General features: G+C 39.7%; 1 long non-coding RNA gene across 2 annotated transcripts in view; it reads right to left on the reverse strand.

Moving 5' to 3' along the window:
- The window catches only part of LOC141585624 (uncharacterized), a 361964-nt gene that overhangs the window by 21543 nt on the left and 324484 nt on the right, over positions 1-15937 (reverse strand). For both annotated transcript variants that reach the window (XR_012519208.1, XR_012519207.1), the window contains one exon: positions 971-1077. This is a non-coding gene — a long non-coding RNA (uncharacterized LOC141585624). The remainder of the gene's footprint in view (positions 1-970; positions 1078-15937) is intronic.

A 15937-nucleotide genomic window follows, 5' to 3' on the forward strand; every position in this document is an offset into this window, starting at 1 on the left:
GCTGCAAATCTATAAGGCTCTGCAGCAAATTGATTCTTGCTTCCTCAGAAGAAAGGATTCATCTGAGAGGCAGGAAGCAAAGTGAGAGACCAAGACAAGTTATAGAGCAGGGCTGAAAGTTTATTAAAAAGCTTTTGAGCAGGAACAAAAAGAAGTAAAGTGAATTTGAAAGAGGGCCAACCAGGTGACTTGAGAGTGACTCAAGCACACTGTTTGATCTTTGACTTGGGATTTTATACATTGGTATGCTTCTGGAGTTTTGTGTCTCTTTACCACTGATTCTTCCCTTTTGGGAAGGCTGCCCACATGCCTGATGGCCTGCCAGCACTTGAGGAGGGCGCAAGTGTGTTTACTGAAATTGTGCACATGTGTATTTACTTAAGTTGTGCAGTGTGTTTACTGAAGTTGCTCACATAATAATTTGAGGCATTCTCCCCTTACCAGTCAAGTGTTCCTAGAGGAAGGTCATATACCAATTAAATGCCAACATTTTGCTTCTTAGTGTGCATCCTTGAACCCACTGGCCCAATTCCTGCGATCTTATCAGGAAGCTGCTGATCACCAGCTTCAGGTGTTTATTAATCAATTGGGAGGCTGCCTTTCCCTGGCACCAGCTGCAACCAATTATTATTCTAGAGAGACAGTTTAATAACTGCCTGACCAACACCATCACCTGATGGTTGCCTGATATTTCTCGTGGGAGGGGGAAGGACAGGACCGGACCCTCTCCTGCTGCTTGTGTCTGACTAACTACCTACTCTAACATTTCTCCCCTCAAGAGTCCAAGACCCCAGTTTTTTGGGAAAATGGATGAAGGTCAGTCTTCTATAATTGCTTCCTACTGACAGAGGGGTGGCAGTGGTTGTTCTATGGCTCTTAGCCTCTTGCTAGCTGTCAGGGCAGGGTGGCTCCATGGGTTTGTGAAAGTGGTATTTCACTAGGTCCAAGAGAGACAAGGGTATGGTTTTACCTCTGTCATGTCCCTCTGATGGGTAGTCTAGGGCTTATGTAGAAGGGTGACTCTTGAATATTGACAGGACAGTATCCCTCACTGAGAATCATCTGGAACTTGATGGCCTGAAGGCAAAAGGAGACAAATTGAGTTATTATATTTAGGAGACATGGACCAAAAAGGAGCAAACATAGGAGACTAACAAGTGGACCTAAAAAGGGAAGAACCCAGAGAACCATTTCCAGGTTCCTTCCCAGTTTAACCAACCCCTAGAGGCTTGTTTCCTTAAATGGGAGACTTACTTTACAAGTTGTCTGATGTTGTCTTGTGCTTTGCCTGATTGATTTAACCTAAAGCAACATTTTCCATCTAAGGCTAAACAAAACTCCCTGTGCTGCCATTAACTTATCTAATCATGGGTGATTCTGGAGGACTATGGCTGACAAAGAGTCAATTTGTTTTTGCATAGTTGTTAAGGTTTTAACCATGCTGTCACTGTTGTTGGCTATTTCCTTTGAAACTTGGCCTGTAGGTCAAGTAGGCTTTTGTGATTCCAACAATTCTGGTTCTTGTACTGGCTGTACTGCCAAGTCCCATGAGAAGGAGAATTAATTGGATAGCCTTCTTCACGTTGGACAAAATGGAATGCCCATAGATAGATACCAGAAAAGAAAGATTGCCAGGCTTTATAAACATGTCCAGGGATACATAGCGTGTGGTATGAGTTCCAGTCCAGTTAGTGGGAAGGCATTGGTGAACTGATTGGCCACAAATATGGAAGATTTTTCTGGTTTTAAGACAAGTAGAGATGTCCAAATGAGATAAGATTCTGACTCTTCAGCATAACTGTGGGCATGGCTAACTCCAGATGTCTCCAGGCCTTACCTAGAATTTAATGGCTTTAAAGCAGGCAAGCTGTACAGTTAACAGTCATAGTAGCAGTTTATGAAGCGTTTAGTAGGCTTAATAACCTTTAAAATTGTACAACCTTTTTTTATAAATTCCCTTCATGCCTTACACAAACCATCTATGACATTCTTTGACTTTTTGACTTGTCCTCTTTTTAAACAGTCATTTTACTTTATGGCAAGTATTTATTGTACGAGATCCTTTCTCACATAAAATCTCTTTTCATTATAATCCTCATTATCAAAAAATACCTTTTTACCTTTACAACCTCTGAATTTAGACAAAAGTTCTTTTTTTTTTCCTGTTAGGAAGTTATCATTTGTACAACATGTTGCTGTGCAAGTCCAGTGAAAGGGGAACAGACAAGAAGTTTATCTGCATATAGTAGAAATTATTCCCCCTCAAGAGATTGCTTATTTAATTTTTGCTAGGGCTTGTCTGAATAAGTGTGGGCTATTTCAACCCCTGAAGCAAAACTGTCCAGGTTTAAGTTATTTGTTTAAAATTTAGGCAGCTTTCCTGGGAGAAATAGGGCTATTAGAAAGAAAGATGAACTCAGAGGTTGTATAAATATTAACCTGGCACCCATTTGGGAAAGTATATTTTTGCTTCAAAAAGGAGTTAGGTATTTAGATATTACTAGGGACTAATGGGACAATGCTAATTGCTCCCTTAATATAAAGGGATGTGAATCTTATTTTTTGGAAGGAGAAGGTGTCATTTGCCCCCATTACCTGACAGGATATGGAGAAAAGTTGCTTACAAAAGATTAACACAGAGTAGGCCACTCTTGAACCCTAATGGGAAATTTATAATTTTACTTGCTGCCTCCAGAGTTGCCCTTGGCTTTGTCTTGTTGATGATAATATCTGATTTGGAAGCCCCCCTGGAGCAGAGAGCCCTTTCAGCTCAAGGCCACCAGGGATTGGAATTCTGTTCTGGGGCCCTTTGACCCTCAGGGTAGTCCCATTTTCAGTGGCCAAGCTTGAGGAATAGGGTGCAAGCCATGTGGGAGTTTTTTCTGTTTATTCTATTGGGACAGTTTGCCTTCCAGTGGCCTGGGCTACCACACAAATGGCAGTTACCAGAAAGGGTATTCTGAGGGCAACCTGGAACAAGCTGGAGTTCTTGTAAAGCAACCAGTAGTTGAGCCTGCTTCTTGTACCTACAGTTCTCCTTCTATTTAGCCCTGTCTTCCTTGTCCCAATCTTGGTTATAAAAACCTGCAGAGGCTATTCTAAGAACTTCCTGCATAAGGGCACTGAGTTCTGAGGCTGAATTGTGTCATTTTCTCCCAGTTCATTTTTAAGACAAAGAAAACCTAATTTGTCATTTTAAGGTTTGAGGGGATCAAACTTTTCCCAGTTTTTGAGGACACATCCAAGGGGCATGTCCTGTGGTGTGAAGATGTGATTCCCTATCTCCAAAGAGAGCATGGAGGAACAACAACAACAACAAAAAAAAAAAAAAAAAAAGGAAGAAGGTATCCCCTCTTATCTCCCTATCATCCTTTCCTGAACAGGGCATCCCCCATTTGTCCTTAGGGTTCCAGAATGAACTGGTCTTGCCAGATACCCTTAATCTGGAACCCATCTCATCACAATTACCCACTTAGAGGCAATACCAGAGCAAACAGCGGCCTCATAGTCATCCTTGGGATTCCAGAATGAACTGATCTTACCAGGTACCCCTAACCTTGCCTTTATCTCTGTTCTCATGGTAATCTGTTTAGTGCTTATAGTCTGGGACCAGCCTCATCGCTGTCCTAGAGGGTACTTTTTTATTTTTTGAGATAAGGTCTCCCTCTGTCACCCATGTGGAGGTACAGTGGTACGATCTCAACTCACTGCAACCCGCACCTCCCAAGCTCAAGCAATTCTCCCACCTTGGCCCCCCGAGTAGCTGGGACTACAAGGATATGCCACCAAGCCTGCCTACTTTTTTGTATTTTTTGTAGAAATGGGGTTTTGCCATGTTGCCCAGACAGGCCTCAAACTCCTGAGCTCAAGCGATCTGCCCAATTGGCCTCCCAAAGTGCTAGGAGTACAGGTGTGAGCCACCATGCCCAGCCCCTATGGATACTTTTATCTCTTCTGCCTGTGGCCTTGGGCCAATCTATATCCCTGTTTCCATGACCTTAGAGTGGCTCTCACTCAAAGCATTCCAGCAAAATGATTATCTCTTTCCTCAGATTCCTATTTCCTATATTCTTTAAGTAGACATGAAGTCTATTTTTCAGCCAAGTGCCACAAGAGGGCTGGACTTCCCTTCCTTCTAATATGACCTTGAAAGCCCTTATGCAAATTGAGAAGGGCATAGAAGTGTTTAGAAGAAGGGAGAAAAAATTTCTATTTGGAGTTACTTGTTCTCCTGGGGTAACATGCAGAAAAAATGCTTAAGCAGACACAGCAATCCATCTGCTACAAAAGGAAACAAGAGGGATATTCATGGAAAGCCTTCACACACACCCCAGATTGACAGGGCAACATTTATTCACCCTATTGACATAAAGGAACAACCTCTAGAGGACTTGGGGAATGAGAGAAGGGCTGGAAAGTGGCAAAGGAAAACTTTTCCCTCCCCCAAAAGGGTGCTAACTCAAAACAAGCAATTAGGCAGAGTCCTTAAAGAGGCCAGCCACAGAGTGAGGTCCTATGCAGGTGGACAAACTGCTTCAAAAACCACCCAGAAACTTGGCCTGGAGCATAACAGGGATGAAAAGCATATACTGTCATAAGGAGCTTGCAGAACAGGGGTTCTGGTTCCAACTTGCGTCTGTCCTGAAAATAAACCAACAGTACCTACAAGGGAGCCTGTTTCTTTGCTCCTGCACAAACAGCAAGAGCCGTGGACACAAGAATAACAGAGAATGTATGTTTAAGGCCAAGAAGGAAGTCATGTGGCATACAAAGTCAAAGTAGAAAAGAGGCAGACTTGCTCCCAAGGAAGACACTCTGGCAGGTGCACAAGGTCATTTCAGAGTACACACAAAGAAAACAGGAGAATAGGTGGTGTGTGTTTTTGGGAAAGAGCCAATTTTAGTTGAAAAAGCAGAGGAAATCCCAGACATTGCATGATCTCAGCTTTAGTCCTGCCACTCTCACGAGCCTCCTGTCCAGGAGGGCCATTAGTGTCTAAGGCTTACTCAGTGTGGACCACAAGGTTTTTCCTACCCCAACAAGCCACCCATCATGGCGAGCTGCCAGATCAATGGGGGGCACAGAGCAGCTGTGGCTGAGAGGAATCCTTCTGGGGGTTGGCTAGTAAGCAGGAGAGCAAAAGGGGAGAAGAAAACCATGTATGAGGCTTGAACACATCCAGCCAAAGAAGGTGGGGTGTAGAGGTGTCTTACCACTAGAGAATGTATCCAAGTTGTGTGGCACCAAAGTATGTTAGTAGCAGCTAATCAATACAGGTGTGAAACAACTCAGCTCTTGTCTCCTCAGAGGAAAGAATTCATCTGAGAGACAGAAGGCAGAGTAAGAGACCAAGGCAAGTTTTAGAGCAGGGATGAAAGTTTATTTAAAAAAGTGTTTAGGCTGGGCACCATGGCTCATGCCTGTAATCCTAGCACTTTGGGAGGCTGAGGTGAGCAGATCATCTGAGGTCAGGAGTTTGAGACCAGCCTAACCAACATGGAGAAACCCCATCCCTACTAAAAATACAAAATTATCTGGGTGTGGTGACACACGCCTGTAATCTCAACTACTTTTGAATATGGGGGGCGGAGGTTGCAGTGAGCTGAGATCCCACCATCGCACTCCAGCCTGCACAAGAAGAAAACTCCGTCTCAAAAAAACAAACAAAAACAAAAAGAAATAAAAAGGTTTTAGAGGGGGATCAAAAGGAAGTAAAGTAGACTTGGAAGAGGGCCAAGCAGGCGACTTGAGCGATCAAGGGCACTGTTTGGCCTTTGAGTTGGGTTTTTACACATTGGCATGCCTCTGGAGCTTTGCATCTCTTCTTTCCTGATTCTTCCTTTGGAGTGGGCTGCCCACATGCACAGTGGCTTGCCAGCACTTGGGAGGGGCTGCCTGTGCAGTGTGTTTACTGAAGTTGTGCACAGGCTCATTTGAGGTGTTGTTCCCTTACCTGTCAAGTGTTCCTGGAAGAGGAAGGTCATAAACCAGTTAAACTCTGCCATTTTGCCTCTTAGTGTACCTGCTTGAGCCCACTCCCCCAACTCCTGAGCTCTTATCAGGAAATTGTGAATCATCAGCTTTAGGTGTTTTCTATTCATTGGGAGTCCGCCTCTCCCTGGCATCAGTTATGACCAATTATTATTTTAGAGAGACAGTTTAATAACTGCCAGACCATCACTTGATGGTTGCCTGACACGTCTTGTTGGGGGCTACTCTCCTACCCTGCTCATGTCTTCCTAGCTATCTTCTCTAACAGTCCTATCCCCAAATTGTATTTACTTTTCTTTACCAGCCATTAGGACTGTGCCTCCACAGACATGTCTTTGTTGTTGTTTTTTGTTTTGTTTGGGACAGCGTCTCACTCTGTCACCCAGGCTAGAGTGCAGTGACACAATCTTGGCTCACTGCAGCCTCCACTTTCTGGGGTCAAGTGATTCTTATGCTTCAGCCGCCGAAGTAGCTGGGATTACAGGCATGTGCCACCATGCCCAGCAAATTTTTGTATTTTTAGTAGAGATAGGGTCTCACCATATTGCCCAGGCTGGTCCGAAACTCCTGACCTCATGTGATCTGCATGCCTCAGCTTCCCAATGTTCTGGGATTACAGGCATTAGCCACCTGCCCAGCCCAGACATGTCTTAAAGAGGAAAACAGGGGCTGGGTATGAGGGTTCATGCCTGCAATTCCAGCGCTTTAGGATGCTGAGGTGGGCGGATCACAAAGTCAGGAGATTGAGACCATACTGGCCAACGTGGTGAAACCCTGTCTCTTCTCAAAGTACAAAAATTAGCTGGAGAATTGCTTGAACTAGGAAGTCAGAGGTTGTAGTGAGCCGAGATCATGCCACTGCAGTACAGCCTGGTGACAGAGAGAGACTCCATCTAAAAAAAAAAAAAAGGAGAGAGAGAGAGAAATTAAAAAAAAAAAATAGCATCATTTCATTTATTGCTTTTTTTTTTCCAGGTGTTTAACAGTAACCACTTCTAACAAATTTTCGGAGATTTTTTTTTAAAATTCATAATCTATTTCAGGATAGGCATGGGTCTAAATTGTCAGTCAAATCTTTGGCAGTGGCTAAAATGAAAGGACAAGCAGCAACTCACCTTCTTTTTGTATTCTGACCTACATGAATACTTCTTTTCATTCTTTATCTATTCAGCCATTTGAAGTATGGATAACTGTTGGTGCCCTTCTAACACAGTGTGATCCTACGCAGGAGGCTTCACCAGTCAAATGAAGTAGTAACAACTACCTAATCTTTATTACACATCTAAAAATTTCTAAATGTCAAGTATGAAAACCTGAAACAAAGAATTAGTAAAGCACGTATCTCTAATTATTTTACTTTGAAACTCAGTTTTCACTTCTCAAAAATTTCCTCAATTTTTTGAGACGGAGTTTCACTCCTGTTACCCGGACTGGAGTGCAATGGCGCGATCTCAGCTCACTGCAGCTTTCACCTCCTGGGTTCAAGCAATTCTCTTGCCTCAGCCTCCCAAGTAGCTGGGACTACAGGTTCGTGCCACCATGCCCAGCTAATTTTTGTATTTTTAGTAGAGACGGGGTTTCACCTTGTTGACCAGGATGGTCTCAATCTCTTGACCTCGTGATCCACCCGCCTCGGCCTCCCAAAGTGCTGGGATTATAGGCTTGAGCCACTGCGCCCGGCCCTCAATTTGCTAATACAAGGTTATTCCTTAGTAAGATTTTGTATAATACAACTTGAAAATTAAAAAGTAATATTATGCTTAATTGTGAAAAACTAAAATTGAAATCGGGGCAAGAGAAGTATGCTAATTATCATCACTAGCAGTAAACATTATCTTACAAGTGTTAGCCAACACAGTTAAATAAGTAATTGAAAATAAGAATATAAATAATATAAATATGAAAATGGAAGAAATAAAATGGTAATTATTTACAGATGATATGACAGTCTATCTGGAAACTGCAAAATTGTTATCTATTGAAAAATCATTAAGATAGTAAGGTGTGTCTTAATGGAAATGGTTTACAAAATTAATATGCAAAATCAATACCTTCCCTTCACAGATATCTCCACAACTTTTATGCATAATGTGTTTTTGAAAGACACTACCAAGGCCAAACAATGAATATACACAAAAAAGAGAAGGTGGAATATGGAATATAACATAGAAAGTTTTATGAACGTATTAAATAAAAGTATTTCTTTAGCAAATGAGGTAGGAAGTAAGGCTAATAAAATGAAGCATCTATGTGCATTTTCACGCTAACCCCTAAAAGCTAACATGTTCTTTCCCTCTGGCTCCTAAATTCCTTCTTTCACAGTAGGAACTAAAAAAGAGGTCATGGCACCTCTATGATACCTCATGGTCAAAATTTATGAGTCCTTTTTATACATCAACTTTTCTCATTATTGTATCATTATCTTAGATAAGTGTCTTCTATCCATAGGAATTCAGAAGCATATTTATTTGGTAATACCTTCACTGAAACTTAACCTAGTAATAGAGCTGAAGAGAAGAATAGCTTTACTAAGCCTGAAGTCATAAGATAATTACAGAATCCCCATTTGTAGCTCACTGTTTTGATACATTCTTTAATGCTATCTTTCCAACATTTAATATATGTCATTTTTTTGTTCATTTTCATCACAATTAAATGATAATTACATATAGACAATGAGTACTCAGTTGAGGCTGGTTTGAGCTTTTTGCCAAGTCTGACTATCTTAATTTTTGCCTCAACTGTAACTAATTTTAGAAGACCTGTGCTTCTTATCACTAGTATTGGCATATTTATTTTCCACTTTTCCCAGTAATTTTCTAAAAATGCTAAGGAAAAAATGCAATATATAGTCAAGTATTTCCACAAACATAGACCCAAAAATATACAGACTGCAAAATTCAACTACTAGCTGTCAAGGGAGCTCTGTAACCTCACCAGTATCTATTGTTAAATGACTTTTTAATCATTGCCATTCTGATCAGTGAGAGATGGTATCTCATTGTTATTTTAATGTGCATTTCCCTAATGATTAATGATGTTAAGCTTTTTAAAAATATGTTTGTTGACTGCATAAATGTCTTCTTTTGAGAAACTGCATGTTAGCATGCAGTTTGAGAAAAGTCTCTTCATTGCTAATGTTTTAATAGGGCTGTTTTTTTCCTATAAATGCGTTTAAGTTCCTGTAGACTCTGGATATTAAACCTTTGTCAGATAAATAGACTGCAAAAATTTTCTCCTATTCTGTAGGTTGTCTTCATTCTGATGATAGTTTCTTTTGCTGTGCAGAAACACTTTAGTTTGATTATATCTCATTTGTCAATGTTTGCTTTTGTTGCAATTGCTTTTGGCATCTTTGTCATGAAATCTTTGCCCATGTCTGTGTCCTAGGGTTTTTATACTTTTGAGTTTTACATTTAAGTATTTATTTCATCTTGAGTTAATTTTTACATAAGGTATAAGAGAGGGGTCCAGTTTCAGTTTTCTGCATATGACTAGCCAGTTTTCCCAGCACCGTTTATTAAATAGGGAATCCTTTCCCCATTGCTTATTTTTGTCAGGTTTGTCAAAGATCAAATGGTTGTAGAGCAATACATTGTTAATTAAGAATATTCTTAACCATGTGATGTAATGCTGCCCTCTCATACTAATTAGAATGCTAATATATCTCTAATTAAGAATTTAGAATACTAATATTTCTCTAATTATAAATTTAAAACATATTCTTCCATGCACTACTGCCACCCTATCAAAAGGATCATAGAGAAAGATATGGAATGTTAGTATCCAGAGAAGAAAGTAGAAAGACACACAACTTAAAGCCAAAATAACTGAAGAAATTTAGTATAAGTTATCTGAGAACCGAGCTATCCATTCACTAGGCCCAAAAGTCAATCTCTAGATGTAAGAGTTGATATCCCTCTCTTTCTCTCTTCGTGTGTGTGTGTGTGTGTTTGTGTGTGTGTGTGTGTATTTGTGCTGGTGATAAAATGGCCAAAGGTTACATCAATAGAGAGGCGTCCCCTACTATTTAAAAAAATACACATATAAAGAACCACACATCTGTTCTAGAATCAATTACTAACATAATTCATACTTCACTGTCAGTGTATAATGATCTTTTAATAGTAAGTCCTTGTTGATTTCAACTCTATGATATATGAAAAACTCTATTATTGAGCCCCTGAACAACACAAACTAATTATACTCCTGTAGTGACTAAAAGCGTGTTTACTCTTCATAGAGGTTTACTGCACTTTGTGATATAACCTCCACATCAAAAGTGAAGCAGTTGCAGACCCACAGTATCTACCCTTCCCAGAATGAGGATATGGGAGGAGTGAGCAAGATACTTGAAATCACACAGGACCAAAGGGAAGGGGACAAGAATGAGGCAAATATCAAAATCAAGACACAGTATCTCGGACCAGGGCATTCTAGAAAGACTATGCAAGCCATCTGCTTGAGCCTGAAATATTAAAGTTTCTGAGCCAGGCCCACAGCCATCTTCAAGGTGTAGGTCCAGGCATTAGAATTCTTCCCCCTAAACTCTACACTCTAAAACAGCAAGGAGCACATGTGGTTTTGTTCACCATTGTAGCCTTAGCACTTAGCATGGTGTCTGATTCACGGTAAGCACACAATAAGCCTTTGTTAAACTGGTGAATGAGTAAATGAATGAACCGGAACCACTCCCTTGGATGGCAAGTGATCAACCCAAGTAGTTTTTATTTCTCTTGAAGAAATGCAATGTGGGTTGCTAGGAAAATTGCAAAGACACTAGCAAGAAGCAATAAAGCAAAAGTCACAATTTAAGGAGATGCAGTACAGCTAAGAGGAGGTGAACTGGTCAGTTGTATAGAATAAATAAGAAAAGATGCAAAGAAGCATCTAGATAAAAAGACAGCCACAGAAGTCATGAACAAGCAGCAGGTGTCCAGTAGTAGAGTAGAAAGATGAAGGAGCAATGTCTAGCAGAGTTGCACTTTTGTCCCCAGAGCCACTGTCAAAGTATTAAGGATTGCCTTCAGCAAAAGAGGTGCTACCTTGCCCTGAAGGTTATGCAAATCTCTTTATGCAAATCTCTTTCCTGATGGAATGAGGGAAGCCCAAGACCAAAGGAAAACATGAGGATACAAAAGAGCATCTCCTTTATCTTAAGATGAATCTAACTGTGGTGTAATGAGCTTGCCATGACATCAGGCTGAAAGTCAAAACTCATGTGCACAGGAATCCACACTTCAGGCTCTCCTTTTAGGGAATCTAACCTCAGGCCTCTACCAAGTGCCAGACCCGAGGCCAAACACTTGGGAGCACAGTGGTGAGCAACAGAAGCTCAGATCTCCCACCTGGAATTTCCAAATCTGGCAAAGATTGGCAGATAGATATTAAACAACAACTTACCCACAAAAAAAAGTATTTATAATTACCACTATTTTGGTGAAAGAAAATGACACCATCAATGAGACATAGCATCTGGAAATTTACAAAATTCAGAGTCAGCTACAAGACTCCAGATGGGTGATTAAATATTAGATCTTTTCCACTGAAGATGTTTATTACAACTGAAGAATAAAGGAAAACATTTTGTTCTTCCTTTAAGTATCATTGATTGAAGACAACCACAGGCTACTACCTTAAATTCAGGATGTCATTTTCTCTCCTTCATAATAGAGCATTTTCTTTTTCTGTTAATCTAAAGAAATATACTTTAAATGGCATAGAAATTTCTGTCCTTAGAATTACGTATGTGTGGGAATACAGCAAATGAACACACAGGAAGAGAGAGCTTGTGCACGCACCTCAGGAAAACATGCAATGCTCAAACCATATGTTTTCAGTTCTTCTTACAACTTCAGAGAGTTTTGTACAATTTTCACACCATAAAAATTTCAGTAACTAAGAAAATCCCTGTAAAACCTAAATCCAAAAGACATAAAGTTGTAGCAGTGTGCTGAGGAAGTGAGAGTTCCCAAGCTAACTGGATTAGCAACCACGATGATTGAATAAAAGCACTTTCTTATTACCTACAAATTCTTTTCAATTAGGTGAGAGAAAGAAGCTTGACTGCTCGTCCAGAATTAGATCTTAGATATATGTGAGCCCAAAGAGTTTAATTTAAAGGTGAAGATTAAATACAGATGCATGTGAACGTTCTATAATGAAGAGCCTACCTGAAAGGATTCCAGTGGGATTTGTTTATAGTGTCTTCAAGCAGTATGGCAGCGTTTTTAATCTACATTACTTAGGAGACACCGTTTGCTGGGCCTATATCTTGGGGTCTTCCTATTCCGAAGATGTTCTGCACATAGAAATCTTCTCAGAGGAGTTCACCATTGCTGATTTCCATTAGCAGGAAAATTTTTAAGAAATGGCATTGGAGTTATGTCCAAGAGGAAGTCTTTAAGCTATGACTAAGTATGTATCAAGGCAAGATCACTCTCTGAGTAGAAACTTTAAAGGCTTATAAAACATGGAGGCAGCACTGATTTCATCCAACTCTAGTACTAGTACTGCTGGGCCCCCATTTTTTCTCATGATATCAAACAAACTAAGTGTAAGCTTCCATTTCTAGAAGAATTATAAGAGAAGGAAAAATGATTGGTGTAGTGACAATACTGGATAGTACAGCATCATGGACTCTGAATTCAAACAGGACTGAGAGTAAGTCCCAATTCTCTCACTCACTTGCTGAGTCAACTTATGCAAGTTGCTTAATTTCTCTGTACCTGTTTCCTCATTTGTAAAATGGGAATAAAAACAGGACCTACTCACAGGATGATGAAAATGATTAAATGTGATCTTCAATGCATAGCACTTAGCACACTGCTTATCACATAAGAGGTGCCCAACAACCTCCTTCATTTACTCCACATTTATTCAGTAAATATTTATTGAGTAGCTACTATGTGTCATGTATTGTGCCTCTTTTGCATTTATGAAGTCAACTTTCTTGTAGAACATTAGGTAGACATAACGATGGTGATGATAAAGATACTGATGATTGTGATGGGATGATGATGATGGTGGTGGTGATGAAAACAGAACACAAATGGCAAATTACTATTGATTTGCTCTTTGAAGTTTTACCTCAAATACTCTTAAAAGTCAGGCAGTGTTATAACTGAGATTTAACTGACTCACTTGGGGATGAGATTAGGCTGAATTTTATCCCCTGTACTATAGCCACAAAGGGCCTCCTAAGCTAATTAATGCTATAAACAAGATGGGAGGGGAATTTTGCCTGCATCAGAGATCAGTTATTTCCAAGCACTTTTGCCTGTAATTTTCAAACAAGCACTGTAATTGCGAAGTAAGCAGAAGCCAGCGTTGCTAAGCCTGGCTTTGTACTCATTACCAGTCACCATTATCCGCTCATTAATGATGGTCCTAGAGCTGGCAAAAGCCCACTCAGCCTCATCCTAGTTACTGTGCTCAAATTCAATGGGGCAAAATGCCATTAAAGATTACCTACTGCTCTAATTCAAACTCTGGAATACTGCAGTAGGTAAGAACACTGCCTCTAGAGTCTACCTGCCTGGATTCAAGTTCAATTTGAGTCCACTTTGTCTTGTACAATATTGGTCACTTTATTTAACTTCTGTGAACCTAAGACAGGATTATTCCACGTACCATGTGGATAATGACGGTACCTATCTAGTAGAACTACCATCTGGTTTAAAGAGATAATCTATGTAAATTGTTTCACACAGGGTTGGCCCATAGTAAGAACTTAACAAAACTTAGCTGCTACTATTTTATATAATGATCATCACTGTTCTGACCATCAAATGGAATCAGCAAGACTATAGTGGGTAAGGAAAGAGCCTTCTTTTGAGAAGATGCAAAAGGTCTCCAAATTTTCAGGAGAAAAATGGTGAAAGATAAAATATCCATGCTCCATCTCATTATTAAATATTGTACTAACATCCTCAAATGAAAGTCTCTTAGGTTTCTTACAAATATAAAAAAAAATCCTAGAGGAGAATTATACTGTCACCTTATGTCAGCATCCTACCTTTTAAAATAAATTAATGAAACAACTTAAAGAATTGTTTGCATCTAGGTTGCCAAAAGGCCAATTTTTATTTTACTTATTTATTTGGCCAAGGGAGGCAGTGGATGGGGAAAGAGTTGCATTTCTCAAAGTCAGGTTTATTGATCTTTCTAAGTGCATTATCAAGGTAAGATGTGTAGTCACCAACTGCTTTATACTAGCTGACTTAGCGAGCAAACCGAGCCCCAAGGGATTTCATTTTCACCTTAGAAAGCGTACTTTCAAAGTCAAGGTAATCCTATTAGCCTTTCATACTGTATTCCTCCTTCAACTAAATCCAAGATATCGCAGCATTAACTTACCAGTGGAAAAAAAATGGGGGTACAGTTTCTAAATTTTTAAATATTATCTACTTACTGAAGCATGCTTCTTAGCCTCAACTTTTTTTAACCATTCCACACAAGGAATACCTCCAAATCCACTTTGCAGTGACAAAACTCTACAATTAAATGTAGATTATTTCAACACAGTCATATTTTTTCATGGAAACTATTTTGATATTTCTGAACCGAGTGTTGAAAGAGCCACAGTACAACTCTGTTTTGTTTCATCTTGCTTGAAGCTGTAGCTTGACTTGGAGAGTTCCTCGGTTACAGAGCAGTTTTTTTTTACCTCCAGGTGAATATTTTATTTGTTCTTCTCCCACTCCCTTCTCCCAAGTAAAGCTGCCCTTCTCTGAGCATGTCCAGCACTTGAAAATGTAATTTCCTGTTGTTCTTTCTAAAATGATTTGTCACCTGGGCAGCTTCACTCTTGTACTTGACAAATAATCATTCTTGATTGAGAAATGGAAGAAAACTGAAAATGCTTCCAGTAAAACAGATTTAAAATGTGAAGCTGCTCCACTGTAACATACAGTTGTGGAAACACACCCACTTCATGAAAAAGTACTTCAGAGTAAAACTGTATGTAAGTAAGCAATATTTAGCCTTCATTTATCTCTCCTTCTCCAAACCTGGGTGACAGAACGCTTCAGAGAAGCAAGAAACCTGGTCTCTGGATTTCACAGCAGGTAGAAAGGGACACCTAATTAACTGGTGGCCAGTTTCTCTTGATGAAATATACATACCACACAGTCATGACTGAATGACACATTAGCCCAAGGAAAAGTTCAGAAACTTCATGACCAGCTCAACATGAAGAGGGCAGGATCAAAGATGACTAACAATGAAGATTTCACATAAAAAGGAAGCAACCCTGAGGAAAAAATAAGCCCTCTTCTACACCTATTTTCTTAATGGAAAAAAAATTTAGGGATGTCTATAAAATTTTAACAGAATTTGGTTCTTTTAGCAACAGATATTCTATAATCAAAAAAAAATGTGTTGTGCAATTCAAATAAAGTAAAAAGGGAAGGTATTGCTCTAATGTTTGTAAGTGTAGTAAGAACACTTTCTATTTTTAGTGGCACTTGTCATGATTTTATGAAATACCCATAGTTTATCTGAATCATATGACAGGTATGTATATGTGTGTCTTCTTAGGCTTCATCTAAACCTTTCAGAAATCATGGGGATGGAGACATCTGGTTTAAAGGATACAGCTAAAAGCCTGAATCTTTCATGTCATATTCTAACTCTATATTCCTTCATGCATCCAGATCTGTAAATACTGCCTCACTCCACGTATTAGTCTATTTTCATGCTGCTGAGAAAGACATAATCAAAACTGGGCAGTTTACAAAAGAAAGGGCCTTAATTGGACTTACAGTTCCACAGGGCAGGGGAGGCCTCAGAGTCATCGTGGAAGACAAAAAGCACATCTTACATTGCAGCAGGCAAGAGAGAATGAGAGGCAAGCCAAACAGGTTTCCCTTTATCAAACCATCAGATCTCATAAGCTGTATTCACTACCAAGAGAACAGTATGAGAGAAACTGCCCATGATTTAA

This window comes from Saimiri boliviensis, chromosome 9 (assembly GCF_048565385.1).
Source record: "Saimiri boliviensis isolate mSaiBol1 chromosome 9, mSaiBol1.pri, whole genome shotgun sequence".
In the NCBI taxonomy this organism is placed as follows: Eukaryota; Metazoa; Chordata; class Mammalia; order Primates; family Cebidae; genus Saimiri; species Saimiri boliviensis.